Source organism: Canis lupus, chromosome 29 (assembly GCF_048164855.1).
Source record: "Canis lupus baileyi chromosome 29, mCanLup2.hap1, whole genome shotgun sequence".
Taxonomy (NCBI): Eukaryota; Metazoa; Chordata; class Mammalia; order Carnivora; family Canidae; genus Canis; species Canis lupus.
The window spans coordinates 9,245,759-9,261,839 of NC_132866.1; the positions used below are offsets into that span (position 1 = coordinate 9,245,759).

At 42.7% G+C, this 16,081-nt stretch overlaps 1 protein-coding gene and 1 long non-coding RNA gene across 11 annotated transcripts in view; one reads left to right on the top strand and one right to left on the bottom strand.

Moving 5' to 3' along the window:
• PLEKHA1 (pleckstrin homology domain containing A1) overlaps positions 1 to 12,011 on the bottom strand; it is a 56,103-nt gene extending 44,092 nt beyond the window's left edge. For 6 of the 10 annotated variants that reach the window (XM_072805024.1, XM_072805027.1, XM_072805025.1 and 3 more), the window contains exon 1: positions 11,789 to 11,927. The gene's annotated coding sequence lies outside the window, so the exon portion shown is untranslated. Of the gene's footprint in view, positions 1 to 11,312; positions 11,527 to 11,788 lie in introns of those variants that run through there. The other 4 variants (XM_072805020.1, XM_072805018.1, XM_072805019.1 and 1 more) reach the window with 4 other exon arrangements.
• Positions 12,012 to 12,203: 192 nt separating this feature from the next.
• On the top strand, positions 12,204 to 15,096 carry LOC140620754 (uncharacterized). The gene is made up of 2 exons (XR_012020471.1): positions 12,204 to 13,541; positions 14,552 to 15,096. It is a non-coding gene; the product is annotated as an uncharacterized lncRNA (long non-coding RNA).
• Positions 15,097 to 16,081: the final 985 nt, after the last annotated feature.

A 16,081-nucleotide genomic window follows, 5' to 3' on the forward strand; every position in this document is an offset into this window, starting at 1 on the left:
ATAAAGAGCCTGAGCCATACAGTAGTTGTTATATCAGATTTAAAAAATTAAAAACTGCTCTTTGAAAGACACTGCTAAGAAATCAAAAGAGAAACCACAGAATGAGAAAAACATTTAGTACATACCTGTCTATCAGATAAATGATATCCAAGAACAGGCAAGAAGTTATTACAATTCAATAATAAGACAAGCAACCAAATAGGAAAATGACAAAAAAATCTGAAGAAACAAGTCAATGAAGATACAAATAGTAAATGAGCACATGATAAGATGTTCATAATCATTAGTCGGGAAGGTACTGCAAATAAAAGCCATAAGATACTACAACATACCTAACAGAATGGCTAGAGCAAGAACCAAAAACAACAAAACCTGACAGTATGAAGGGCTGTCAAGAATGTGGAACAAGTGAACTCCCTTTCATACACTGCTGGTGGGAATGCAAAATAATACAGTGACTTGGAAGGACAGTTTGGCAGTTTCTCATAAAGTTAGACATAAAGTTATAATATAACCCAACAATCCTACTGTGAGCTGGAAGCTGTGTTGGCACAAAAATTTGTACAAACGTCTACAGCAACAATATTTATAACTGGTAAAAATCAGAAACAACCCAATGTCCTTTGACCAATAAATGAATCAACTATACCACCAATACGACAGAATACTAGTTAGCAACATAAAGGAACAAACCACTACACATACATGGGTAAATCTCAAAATCTATTTTGCTACATGAAAGAAGCCAGACCACAAAAGCTACTGGGACAGAGAACAAAACCAGTGGGTGAAAGGAGGGGTTGGCTTCAAAGGGTAATTTTGTAGTGATGGAACTGTTCTGCATCTTAATTGTGGTAGGACACACCACAATGCATCCATCAAAACTCAGGCCCATATATCAACAGAGTAAACCTTACTGCATCCAAGTTAAAAAACAAAACAAACTATAGTGATAAAAAATAGATCAGAATTGCTAGGGCTTGGGCAGCCCTGGTGGCGCAGCGGTTTAGTGCCGCCTGCAGCCAGGTGTGATCCTGAAGACCTGGGATAGAGTCCCACATCGGGCTTCCTGTATGGAGCCTGCTTCTCCCTCTGCCTGTGTCTCTGCCCCTCTCTCCCTGTCTCTATGAATAAATAAAATCTTAAAAAAAAAAAAAAAAAAAAGAATTGCTAGGGCTTGAGGGGCACCTGAGTGACTCAGTGGTTAGGTATCCGACTCTTGGTTTCAGCTCAGGTCATGATCTCGTGGTTGTGAGATCGAGCCCCACACAAGGCTCCCTCTACACTCAGCAGGGAGTGTGCTGGAGATTCTCTCCCTCTACCTTTGCCCCTCTCCCTACTCTCTCTAGAATAAATAAATAAATCTTAAAAAAAAAAAAAAGAATTGCTAGGGCTTAGGATAAAGAAAAAGACTACAAAGGAACATAAGTATCATTTTTTTTGATGATGTAACTATTGTATATCTTGAAAATGATGGAACTTACACAATAGATGCACATGTCAAAACTTATAGAACTGTGCTCCAAAATGAATAAAATTTACCATATATAAATTATACTTCAAAATCCTGAATTTAAAAAGATACCATAAACACTCACCAGATAGCTAAACTTAAACAAAACAACAACATGAAATGTCAAAGATGTGGCACATCCAGTATTTCTGTACTGTTGATGGGAATGTAAAATGATACAACCACTCTGGGAAAAGTTCTGGCAAAAAAACCAAACATACACCTAACGTATGACCCAGCCATTCCATTCCTAGGTATTTATGCAAGAGAAATGAAAACATATATGTATGCAAAGACTATTTCACAAATATTTATATCAGCTTTATTCCTAATAGCTTCAAACTAGAAACAACCCAAATGTCCATTAACACATTAAGAGATAAATAAAATTCAATTAGTCTATACAATGAAATACCATTCTGTGTGAAAGAACTACAGCCACATGCCACAATATAGTCAAAACTCATCAGACTGTAAACTTTAAATGGATACAGTTCATTGTATATTAACTTAAATCTCTAAAAAGTTAATAAAAAATATCCAGTAGCAATAAAAAATTCATTGATAAAATTGACCATGCATAACTTTTTTAAAAGCTTTTGGATAGCAAAAACCTGATAAGCAAAGTCAAAACCAGTAGAAAATATTTACAACTTACATCATCACAAAGGGCTAATCTCCCTAACATTTAAGGAGATGCAAAAAAAGTCAAGGAAAATACATCAAAAGTTCCATAGAAAAATGGGCAAAACACATAAACAAATATTCTGCAGAAAAAGATCTAAAAATGGCCCTTAAACATAAAAGATGCTTGACTTCACTCATAATAAGAAAAATCCCAAAATAACAGAGATGCAGTAAGCATTGCCATTGACACCACAAAAAACACAACCAGAGTTCATGTGTCTAAGTACCTTAAAAAAAAAAAAAAAAAAAAAGAAAATACCTTAGATGGGACACCTGGGTGGCTCAGCAGCTGAGCATCTATCTGCCTTTAGCTCAGAGCATGATCCCGGAGTCCCAGGATGGGGTCCCACATCAGGCTCCCTTTGACTATGTCTCTCTCTGTCTCTCTGTGTCTCTCATGAATAAATAAATAAAATCTTAAAAAAAAAAAAAAAAAAGTACCTTGAGGAGGGAAAAAAAAGCTTGATTTTTGCCAAACCTCTAGATCTAACTACCAACTGGAAGGAAATACAGAAAACAAAGGAAGGACGTGTAAAACCATATCACAGAGATAGAAAAATCCAAGCTATAAGAAATTTCTCAGGACATATTAACATATTTCTTCAAAAATAAATTCCAAGGAAGCAGGGGGAAAGGAACAAGAGGACAACCTATAAATTAAAAGACAGGGGCGCCTGGAATGGCTCAGTTGATTGAGCCTTCAACTCTTGGTTTTGGCTCACATTGTGATCTCAGGGTCCTGAGATTGAGCCCCATGTCACTGAGCTCCCAAGTCAGGCTCAGTGGAGAGTCTGCTTGAGATTCTCTCCTCCTCCCTCCCCCTCCGCCCCTTCCCCTGGTCCCAGGCACACTTGCCCACTAGCTTGCTCACTCTCAAATAAAATCTTTAAAAAATAAAAAAATGAAAAATAAAAGACTTAAAAAGACATAATCACAACATGTGGACCTTCTATAAATATAAATCCCATTTTTTAAAAACTGACATATTTAAGAAAATTAGATATTAGAATATTGCCTAATGGTATTAAGGAAACAGATCTTTATTTTCAGTGTGATAATGTTATTGTGATTATGTCACCAAGTAAATGAATCCTTATCAGTTTAGAGTTATTTACTGATACAGACATAACTTATTGCTGGCATAATCTGGGGGCAGGGAATGGAGCAGGCATGGCCTGGGTTGACAGTTGTTGGAGTTACATGATGGGTACTATAGTTATACAACTCTGTCTACTTTTGTGGATGTCCACAACCCTTCATAATAGAAAAAGTCTGTGTCACAGAGAGCTATCATTTCTCACCCATCAGACTGGCAAAAAGTCAAAAGCTTACCAATACACTATATTGGTGAAGCTATTAGAAAACATGTACTTCTACATTGCTCATGAAAATGCAAAATGCTGCAACACTGCTTAAGTGAATATGGCAGTATTTAACAAAATCATATATACCTTTATCCCGTAACTCTATTATCCCACTTGGTATTATCATTCTGAAACTATTTTATATATATGATAGTATTTTATGTGCATTATAGGATACTGTAAATGTATTAATACTATGACTATCTTAGATAACATAACACTAATATCTAAAGTAAACTATACAATATAAAACATAACATGCAATATATATATATAATATGAATAAAACACTTATTTATTTGTTATTAGGAACCAAGATTTTCCTGGTTAGAGAAAAGATGTATCAATAAAAAGGCAAACTCTACATAATACATCTGAATTAGAGATATTATGAACTTACAGTCTTTGAAAATATAGTAATCGAAAATCAGCACTTTGCAATCCCAACATAATTACTATTTAAGCAAGCATCTTCAATAACACTAAAACCACCACATAACAGGTTGTTAAAGAACAGAATATTCACACAGTCTTAAAATATCAACCCTACAGTTTTCTTAACTAATTACAATGAGGAAAATGTATCTTTACAATGAAAGATCTTATAGCCCTCACCTTTACCAAATGATTATCCAATGAATCTAGGGGCTAAGTACTAATGAGACTACCTCGTCCTCTAAATAGACCACATATTATATGATTCCAATGATATGAACTCCATATGGGCAAACCCATAAAGACAGAAGTAGATTAGCACATGCCTAAGGATAGAAGGGATGAGGGCAATGAGGAGTTGCTTAGGGATGGGAGGGTACAGGGTTTCTTTTTAGGGTAATAAAAAATATTCTAAAATTGATTGTGGTAACAGTTACACAATTCTGTGAATATACTAAAACTCACTGAATGGTACACTTTATGGGTGAACTGTACCTTAATAAAGCTGGTTTGTTTTTTTTTTTAAAAGGTGGGGGGGAGAATTACAATTGTCTTTCATTCTAGATCACATCAGAAATCCTGAGAAACACTTCATCTCCCAGACTTCTGAATGTTAGAGTGTTCCAGGAGGTGGCCCACAGACCTCTTCTCTATATATATGCAGTCCCCTGGTGAGCTCACTTATTCACACAGGTCTACATACAGATGGCTTCCAAAAGTTATCTCCAGCCCTGGACATTCAGCTGAACTCCAGACTCAGGTACACAGCTGTCTACATATCTATTTACTCATCTAACAGATGTCTCAAACTTAACAAACAGCACTAGGTATTCCCCTTAGAAACCTGCTCCTCTCTATCTTTCTCATCTCAGTAAACAACCACTCCCTTCTTCCAGCTGTTCAGGCAAAATATCTTAGAGCCAGAGTTGAATGAATCTTCTTTCTCTTTCATTACACATCCAATCAGCAAAACCTGTTGGCTCCATCTTGTAAGCATATCCAGAATCCCACTACTTCTCATCACTTACTCGGCTGCCATTCTGGTCCAGGCCACCATCAGCTCTCAACTAGATGACTGTCCCTTGCTTCTGCTCTTACCCCCTTCACTTTATTATTCTCAACACAACAGAGTGATCCCATTAAAACATATATTCAAGTGTTTATTCAATAAACACATTTTACTACTGGCCAAGCACTGTCCTAAATATTTAAATATTAGCTTATTTAATCCTTATAACAACTTTACAGATGAGAAAATAAAGCACAGAGAATTTTAAAAATAAGTTGTCCAAGGTCACAGGTTTAGGAAGTGGCACAGCTCAGATTCAAACCAGAGGAGTCTGGCTCTGGAACCCAGGCACTTCAATACCAGGTAATGTCACTCTGCTCAAAACTCTTAACCTTGGCTTATTATTAGAATTACCTAGGAGTTGTTAAAAATCCTGATGCCAAGGCTGGACACCTCCCCAGACCAATTAAATCAGAAACTCTGGAAATGGGGGGCAGGGGGTGCCTGGCTGGCTCAGTCAGAAGAGCATGCAACTGTTGATCTCAAGGATTATAAGTCTGAGCCCCACACTGAGTGTAGACATTACTTAAATAAATAAAACTTTTAAAAAGAGAGAGAGAGAAGAAATGAAACAAAATTTTAGAGATGGGATTTGGACATCAGTACATTTTTCTAAAAAGATTTTATTTACTTGAGAGAGCGAGAGAAGCAGAATCCCCACTGAGCAGAAAGCTGAAGGTAGACGCTTAACTGACTGAGCAATCCAGGCACCCCAACATCAGTACATTTTTAAATTTCCCCAGATAATTCCAGTGTTCAGCCAAGGTTAAGAACCATTGTTTCAATGGGATCTCATCTCACTCAAAGTAAAAACCAAAGCCCTTACAAAGACATACAGGCCTCACCTATGCCTCCCAAACCGTATCCCAGCACCCCCTCGGTCACTCATCTGGCCGATGGACTTCCTACTATGTCAGACAAGCTCCCCACTCAGGCCTTTGAACTCAAATATCGCTTTCTCAGAGAAAAAGTGACAACCTATCTTGATGCTATCTAAAATTGCAAAAGCGAACTATACAGCCACTTCCTATCTCCCTTTCCTGTTTTATTCTCCTTAGCATTTGCTGCTAACAAACAATATCATTTACCTATTTACCTGTTTCCCCACACTGGAATGTACAATCCATCAGAGCAGTGATTTTTGTGTGTATCTACTATTGTTTCTTCAGCACTTAAAACAGTGCCTGTCACATGGAAGGCACTCAACTACTTGTTGAATGAAGTATCAAGGAGCCCATAATTACTGCCACAAATATTTTCTTCCTCCACAATTGTTTAATTCAAGTATAATTAACACACAGTGTTATATTAGTTTCAGGTGTACAATATGGTGATTCAACAATTCTATACATTACTCAGTGCTCACTGAGATAAGTGTATTCTTGATGTCCTTCACCTATTTCACCCATCCTCCACCCACCTCCCCTCTAGCAACCACCGGTTTATTCTCTGTATCTAAGAAGCTAGGGTCTTTTTTGTCTCTTTTTTCTTTGTTCATTTGTTTTGTATCCTAACTTCCACATGAATCCAGTGAAATCATATGGTATTTGTCTTTTCCTGGCTGACTTACCTCACTTAGCATTATACCCTCTAGACCCACCCATGTTCTTGCAAAGAACATTAATATTTCAGTTTCTAGACAGAAACTTTCTTTTTCCTCATTAGATAAAAAATCATTTAGCAGATTTAACTGACTGGTTTGTTTGGACTATGGAAGGAAAAAAGTTCAAACACTATATTTCTATTTCTATTTGTATTTTTAGTAAAGCTAGTATGAGGCAAGAAGAGATAAAGCTGTATTATTAAAACCTTCCAGCATATGTATCCTTCAGTCTAAAGTATAGTTAGTTACAGTCATCAATTAATATATTCACAGTTAATACTTCATCGGTCAGGAACCAGGAAGTAAGCCAAAAAAATAAAAACAAAACAAAAACCAGAGACACAAACAAAAAAAAAGAAAAAAACTTAAGTTCTTCACAGTGAGACATCATTAGGCCCACAGGGCTTCACTATTATTTGTTAACTGTGTTGAGTGGGACTAGCCCTGTTGTCCCAAATTTGCTAACAAACCCAAAATTGTGGATATATAGACATCAAGGATCAAACATCCAGGAAGCCCAGCACTGACATCCCTTCCCTCACACACACCCCCTTCAGGGCTCTGGCACTCTAATCAATACCTTACCATAATTTGATATAAGCATTTGACAGAAGAGAGGGAAAAAACTGAAAGTCTTCCAAGTCTTCAGGGAGAACACATGGAAAGGAAGGGGGTATTCACCCCAAAACAGTGGCAGGAGCCCTCTAACAGAGTCATTCACCAAGAAGAGTTTACAAGGAGAGACCGGCAACCCATTCCGTAGTTCACTGCCTACTTATCAAGTACGCTGAGTGGTTGCCCTGTACCTGTCGGAGCAGGGGCATTTAATATGCAATGTAAGGGCACAAAAGGGGGCATTTATGCAGCTGGCATACCATTACTTGGCATCACAAGGAAGTGAGTTTCCAGTGGGTTAAATGGAAGCTGCAGAAGATAGCTAGACTTGAGCTATCTTGCTGTTATCAAAAAATCTGGCTGCGGGGAGAAAAGATCCCCAATGCATCTCACCCCCCACACACTCCTAGGAACCAGAGGGTGGGATGACAGGTCAGGGATGAGGATGTGGCAGTGTAAGCCCACAGCAAATTTCATATTCAGGAACTAGGTGCAGTGGGGAGTCTCTCTGTGAGAGTCCAGTGTGGACGCCTATCAGTGGACATCAACGTTTTGCCACTGTTAATCAAAAGAGGGCTTTAACAGCACCCAGTAAGATAGACTTCTCTTTTTCCATTTTTCTTCTTACAAGTCCCTAACCAAGTAGATACAGAAGAGGAAAGAGAAAGAGGAATTCTGGGAGCATACCACAATTCCTCCCCACTCCAAGTAGTTCAAGTAGTTAAGTGGCTTGACACTGGGGTAAGAGAGGAGAGGAACTTAAAATTGAATAGGAGACTGAAGGTTTAAACTGAAATAGACAGACTGGAGCTTTTAATAGCTATAAATGATGGAAAAAGCTATCATTTGTCCACGATGTTATGAGGTTCGGGGTGGGGAGGGGGAGGAAGATCCTATGAATATCATAGTTGAAAGCAGTGAATGGTGAAAAATAAAACTGTCTTCTGTTTGTTTTCACCAAGCTCAGACTGCTCACTAACCTGATGATATATGGAACAGCATCATGCCCTTAGTAATGAGAGGAAACACCAGACATGAACATTCTCACAGGGGATTTACTGTACTGGGTAAGACGCTACATTAGAAGTCCTCTGAGACTGCTTCCAGTTCTAAGTGCCTGTGACTGTCCTTTCTTCGAGGACAGGGTAAACTGAGCACAGAACCCAGAGTTCACTGGTGAAACGCTAAGAGGCTAGGCTGTGTAAGGGGTAAAACCACAACTTTTTGGAAAATAAAACTATCACAGTGACAATTACAAGGTTTCCGTGTAGGAAAAAAATATATAAGACTCTAAGGCTTATTTAAATGCTAAAAAATATCCTAAATGACACTGACTTTCTTTTACAGTCAACAGACATTCCAATTCAAATTCTGATATAAAATCCCCCAAACACGATTTCCCTGAATCAAAGCAATTCAACTAATCAAAAGGCTCATCAAAATAAACAGCAAATATGTTTGCTTAAATATCTTCTAGGAATTATAAGCTCAGATATTCTGTACGACACAGCAGCTACTAGGAAAAAATATTACTCAGAGTTCAATGGTTTAATGTTACTCATTAAGCACAACAGAGTCCTACTGCTATAACAAGAATCAACAGAAATTTTTATTTTTGGATAAAAACATCCCATATTTCTATGTTTCTAAAAATAATTAAGCATTACATACAAGCATCTAAAACTACCAGAAGTTTCTGTCCTAAGAACTCTTCTCTGATATCATGTCAATACCTTTCTAAATGCTGTTTACTTACAAATGGTCAAAACAATTAAAAACTCAGCTTTAATATTTATTTCCTACTGAAGCCATTTTATTATTGCAGATCAGAAATAGGAGAATCATCTTGAAATTTAAAATCAAAATTTAATATTAACAGAAGTAAAATGCTCAAGCATGTGGAGGAGTATTTGTATGTTACTTCAGCTCAAAGCTGAGGCAGTTACTACTATAGCACTTGAAGTTTTGACCTCATAAAAGCAGAATGTTATCACATCTGAATAATTACTATATTGTATTCAGAATACAATTTCTCTCTCTCATTCTTAAATGACAGATTTAAATCAGAACAACAATTTAACATCCAGTAATATTTCTGGGACGCCGGGGTGGCTCAGTGGTTGAGCATTTGCCTTTGGCTCAGGTCGTGATCCCAGGGTCGTGGGATCGAGTCCCACGTCGGGCTCCCCACAGGGAGCCTGCGTCTCCTTCTGCCTATGTCTTTGCCTCTCTGTGTTTCTCATGAATAAATGAATAAAATCTTCTTAAAATCCAGTAATATTTCGTTATCAAAGTCCAACTTAAAATATGTTAATAGGTTATATTTCATAGATTTCATTCTGGGTTCAAATCATCATACAGTCAAAATACAAGTTTTGCAGCAGGACTAAAAGAACTTTCAGGCAGAAGTAAAAGTCCTTTTCTGTTTTGTTTTTAAGCTGCATTAGACATTTCTAGAGGAAAAGCCTCTGTAAAAATATAAAATGTTTCCATCTTTCCTAAATATTTTCCCAGGAGTCTTCAATATTGTCATATCCTATATGTTAACAATAAATACGGGAGGGCTGCCCACAGCGGCTTTTTAAAGAAAATAGCCCAATGCTATTCTTAATGTCCTTAAACATTTCTAAAAAGGTCCTTCCGGCTTATGAATTCATAGCAGTTTCCTAACAATTGTATACTTATCCTGTTTTACTGTCTCTCCTGGTCTATGACAATTTCCAATTGACACACCACCTCTCTTTCCTATGTTGCTACATTGTTAAAGCTGGAGGATAAAAAGATACAAAGCTGCTACTTCCCTCCCCCCAAAGCAACCATAAAACCACTAATTAGCAAGATAAAGTGCAATATGAAGCAGTTTCAATACGTATAAATCACAACTCCTCAAGTCCCAAAAGTTACCCACTACTTGCCACCAAAAGCAAATTCCCAGCTATATTCCCCGATATTCCTTGATATGGCTCGCTCTTCAAGAGAAACCTCATCAATGGATATTCTGTAGGGTTTATAGCACTATAAAATAAATTAACCATTAACTCGAATTCCACTAAGCTCAGGCATCCTTGTTTAAATCTATAAATATCCTAAAATGTAATTTTCCTTGGGAAGATTTGGCCAAGATGAGGACTATTTAAACAGACTTTATTTGGGGAAATTTTTTTTTTTTTTCTGCACAAGTGTATTAATACGAAAATTGGGAGCACGAAAACCAACAGGCATTTTAGAATGAATCTTCCTATCTTAGAGCCTTTCTCATCGGGAAGAAAAGCTTCACAGCTTGATTTCTGGCTTCACGGAATGATTTTCTAGATTTTCCCTTGATTTCTAGAGAATCAAGATTCTCTAGCTTCCCAGGCTGATTTTCTGCGTGTTTCTCTCCCATTCCTATAAAGCTGGGCCAAATTTCGCTTTCCAGTGTTTTCAGGGGCATTACACCTACATAGAAAGTATGTAAGCTGAGCCCCTGGGTGGGGGGTGGAGAGTAATAAAGCCGACGGATCAGAGGTTGCAAGACAGAAGGACAATGGTGATCAACCTCCTAAGTGCGCTGCTTGTTCCAGTCGTTAAACACACAGGAAATAAGATCTTCTAGTTAGAAAACTAATTCACAAAGGCAGCTGACTTCATTAAAACAAAGCGAGTCCTGCAGAAGCGGGCGACGATCCAGCGACCGATCGATCAGAGTAAGAAAGGTGGGGAGAGGAGCGTGGGCCGGCCCCGGCTGCGCGCGCCTCCCGGCCTCAAGCCTCCCCTGGGGTCGCCCCAAGCAGGAGCGTCGAGCGCCGCGCGCAGCCCGGGCAGATGCTCGGCTCCGCGGCTCCGCGCCACTCCGCTTCCACGAAGGCAACGGGCGCTATAGATAACAGGACCGTTTTCACTGTGACAACTTTCCCCCGCTGACGACCTATCCAGGAGGGTCAATAGAAAGCATCGGCGAGAAACCGCAAACCGCCGAGGGCCGCCGGGCAGCTGGCCTGCAGGCTCCGGGGCCGGGGTGCCAGCCGGGCGCCTCCGCGCTCCTACCTGCGTGACCTTGGGCGAGGCACCTGCGGCCCCCGCGCCGCGAACCCGCGGAGGTGAAGCCGGACTCCGCCGCCCGGGGCGGGGCCGCCTGCCGCCTCGCCGAGTCCTAAAGCGAAAGCGCAGGAAGACGCTAGGAAACGCTGCCCGCGGCGGCCGAGCCCCCGGAGGCGGAGCGGCCCCGACAGGCGTCGGCCGCCGGGAATCCCCGCACGGCGCCCCCGGGAGCCGCGCGCCGCCGCCCGCCCCGGCCGGGCCCCCGCCCTCCCGCGCCGGACGCCGCCGGGGGCCGAGTCGGAGAAACAATAAACGAGTCGCGGGAAGAGGACGCCGCCCCCTCCCGCAGCCCCGCAGCCCGCAGCCCCGCAGCCCCGCAGCCCCGCAGCCCGCGCGCGCAGGTGAGCGGGCGCCGCGGCCTCGCCCAGGTGCGGCGCAGCCCGGGCCGCCGCGCCGCCCGCCGCCCGCCGCCCCGCACTCACCAGCGCCCGCCGGCCCCTCGGCGGACGCGCGGACGCCTCCCTGCTCTCCCCCAGCCGGCGCGGCGCTCCCGGAGCCCGGCCCCGCCCACCCCGCCCCGGAGCGGCCGCGCTTCTCACGCCCAACTTCACGTCGGCCCTCGGCCCTCCGCACCGCGCAGCCGCGGCCCCGGCTCCCACCGGCCCCGAGCTGCCGGAGCGGCGCCCGCGACGGCCCGTCCGCGCACTGCGCACGCGCGCCCGCGCCGCCGCGGCCCCCAGACGGCGGCCGAGATTCCGGAGCCCGCACGCCCAGCCCGCGGAGACTACAAGTCCCGGCAGGCCCCGCGCGCGGTCCCGGCGGCGTGGCGGGCCGGGCCTGGGGCGTCTTCCTAGTTCCAGAGGAGGCTGCCTCGGCGCGTCGGGGCGGACTGCGCGGGGAGCTCTGGGCCCCTGCGCTGCGGTGCCTCCTGGGATTGGTAGTCTTGGAGCACCAAGGGGCTTGGCTCGGAGTGGGCGGGGTGGACGTGGAGCGGGGGCGGGGGAGCTCGGGGTTCTGTGACGTCATCGCCCAAAGCTTCGCGGCCCTGGGATCTTTAAAGACAGGCTTGGTTCGTGTGCGCATCATCTGTTTGCAAGCTGTTCCATCATCGGTCCAGGAAGCATCCCTACGCAGGCTACTGCGTGACCTGAAGGAAAACCCCTCTACAGCTCTGCGCGCCAACTCTTCGCTCATAACCGTTTCTCCCCCAGAGCTAGTAGCTCAGCTTCCTAACTTTGTAGGACAAGGGCGCTTAGAGAAACGTACAGAACGAAGAATTCAGATTCTTTCAGGACAGTTGCAGCATGAATGTGTATGCTCGTGACTATTCGTAAGAATACCTAACCTATTTGTTGAGCACCTGCTATGCGCCGAATCTCATGAGACCCGCTAGGTGTACATCTTGAGATTAGGACAGACACCATCCTGCCCTCGTGGAGCCTGCAATCTGTGAGGGGGCGCAGGTCCTTAAATAAGCAAGATTTTAATGCAGTGGAGAAACAGAGCAAGTTAAAGAGAGGGAGGGGTACTCTAGGAAGGTGTTGAGCCGAAACCTGAAAAATGAGCATTATTCAGACAGGCAAAGAGCTGGGGAAGAATTATATGCCACACCCTCCAAAGTGCATGGTACACGCTAGGTTCTCAATAAATATTTGTTCCATCTGCGTCCTTCCTTTCCTTCCCCATGCACAGCTTTAGATCACATCCTTCCCCCCTTCGAAATCGTTATCAATGCCTTTCAGAACATCCTTCCTATGTGAAGATGTACAGGAGACAAGGCGACGTTCAGTGGCAGGACAAGCTGTTCAGCTGCTGAGACAGAAGACACGAGGTACAATGCCGATGACCTGGTTCCATGGCTGAATCTTGACGACTTACCTCCTTCTGTATTTGTGAACTGGGTTAAAAGTCTGGGCACTCAGCCTGGCCTTCTGACTCCCTTCTGTTTATGAAGCAGAAAATTGGATCTGGAGTTCGTCTTTATTAGGATCCTAAAGATATTATGTCATCTGAATCAAAGGAGAAGTGAAAAATGGCCCTAGACTTATCTGAAGAGACTTCCCTGTGCGACCTTAGGCAGAGGGTGACACTTTGCCTTTCTTGATTCTCAGTGATTCCAAGTGCTGAACATGGAGAATGTTCTCAGAGTCCCATAAGCTGATGGAGGTGAATACACCTTCCATGGAATGCTCCTGTCCTGGCTCTCTCAGACTGCTCATCTTCAACATTTCCAAGGTGACGGTTCTGTTATCTTTTGAGAAACCTTAGCTGTTGTAGCCTTGCTGACACCTGTCTTCTTAAAGCTTCATTTCTTCATCCGGATAGTGGTTGAAAGTGTTTGGCCTGATAATAGTTTATAAACTGGCCAGAGCACTGGTTCCTTTAGTTCAAACAGTCGGTTTGGGGTTTTTATAAACTGACTGTGTGGCTAACATTTAAAAATAGGACGATTTGGGGGCTCCTGGGTGGCTCAGTCGGTTGAGCATCTGCCTTCAGCTCTGGTCATGATCTCAGGGTTCTGGGATTGAGCAACACATTGGACTCCCTGCTCAGCTGGAGGGGGGTCTGCTTCCCCCTCCCCCCGCCCCCCAACCCTGCTTGTGCATGCTCTCTCTCTCTCAAATAAATAAAACCTTTAAAAAATAAAAGAAAGGATAATTTCACATAAAAATCCAGATATCACTTTTCCAATTCCTCTAGACATTTGAGCTTGCCCTCCTTCACTAGAGGGACTGGAGCGAGTCTCCAGCTCTGGAATCCTCAAAGATTCTCAGATATTTGGGACATACTTAAACTAAAAACAAACAAAACCCCCCTATGTATCTGAAATTCAAATTCAAATTTAGCATGTATTTGATCTGGAAACCCTAGCCCAGAGATCAGACCTCTGAAGCAGAGAGCCTCTCATTCACTCTGGACAGGACATTATTTATTGAGTGAACTTAAATTATTCCTTTTTGGTTTTTGCCCAACAAGCCCCAAAGGTTGTTTGATACTGAGAGCCACATGTACAAACAATGAGGAGAGCCAGAAAAGTGATTCAAATTGCCCAAAGACAAACAGCCAGGTAACCCCAACGCTACTTTGAGGTTGCAGTATAACCAGAACCTGTTAACACCCTTCTGTAGGGAAGGCTCAGGCTCAGCCAATTAATGTAGTGACCAATAATAATAATAATAATAATAATAATAATAATAATAATAATAACAACCATAATAATACTCCTCTCTCTCCTTTTCCTCCAGCCTGTTTTTGGATGGAGAGATTTATTACATAACAGTACTCTTGGTGTTTAAAAAAGAAGAAGTATGTGGAATATTCCCTTGTTGAAATTACAGTCTGAGAACAAACCCAGAACATCCAGGACCCACAGACAGCACTGAGGAATGCTGGCATATTCCATGGCTACTCATCATCTGAAGAAAAAGGAGAGGAGGAGTCTGAATTCAAGAATCTGCAATTTACCTTGAAAATATCACTCTTCTCCTCCTCATCACACCTTCAGTGTGTAAAGCACTTTGATGTTTCATTCGAAAATATTCATCAAGTCCGTTCTGTATGCGTACATGCAGTACCCAGGATCCTCCACAGAGAATTAACCCTTTTGACAACACAAAGTAGGGCAGTGTAGACAAGTCACATGACTGATCCAAAAATCACACAGAAAGTCACTGAGCGCTCGTCACCTCTGAAATATTTGACCTCCCCTCATGGACAATTCATGTCTTTCTTCCTTGCTTTATATTTTTCTCCTTAGCATTGATCCCTTTCCTATACATTATGTATTTTACTTATTTATCTCGTTTATTTTCTGCACATCACTCTAGAATGCGACCCTTTTCTATCAGTTTCTATCAGTTTTGTTCATCACCCTATCCTCCGTGCCTAGGACAGAAATATCTGTTCAATGATGAAGGCCACCAGCCTACTTCATGGGCAGTCAGAATCAGAAGTAGAGAGAAGAAGGAAGTCCAGAAGTAAACCCCTGTTCTCACTAGAAATCAGAATCAAGATAAAACAAGCATTGAACATGAACCAAACAGTCTGCAAACCCAGCTTTGTTCCTATGGTGTCCCTTCCAGAAACTGGGTGGCAGAGAGTAAAAAAGAGCTCTTCCCTGTTTTTCAGTGTACAGATGAATCCCGCAGCAGTCAGTGGGGTTGCTGTTCTGGTTAAGGAGTCAGAAAGCTGGCCCTCCCAGCCTTCCCACGCACTGGACTTCAGCCAAGCGATAGGAAGGATGAGTCTCAGTAATTACCCAGGGTGGGGTGGGATTAAGTGACCTGCCCAGAATACAGGTCAGGTGACTGGATGCTCCTTCTGGAGCTTATTCTTGTGTCCCAAGGCTGGAGCACAATCCTTCAGGGAAGAGGTATGAGAGACTATGCACAAATCATGTTCACAGAGGTATGAGAACAGGGTTTCAGAACAGGTCAGCAGCCAACCCAAACTCCAGGCTCAACAAGGAAAAAAAGAAAAAGGAATAAGGACAGATAATTGCCTCCAAGATTTTTAGGGAGCAGAAGCAGGGGTGTCCTGCCTTAGGACCCCTATTCTACAGAACCTCTAAAATTCCTCAGCGCCTCCGTGATCTCTGGGGTCTGGTGAGGCTCCAGCCCCATCACACTCCCCAGTAAGGTCCTACTTTAATTATCCTGACCACATGTGGAAGGTCTGGGATGCTGGTAAGCCCTAAAGTTGTGAAGCACAGAATGCCTGCTCCCATCCAAACTTGTAAACTCTTGCTCCAGTGTGGCATGAAAGCATGAAAAGGA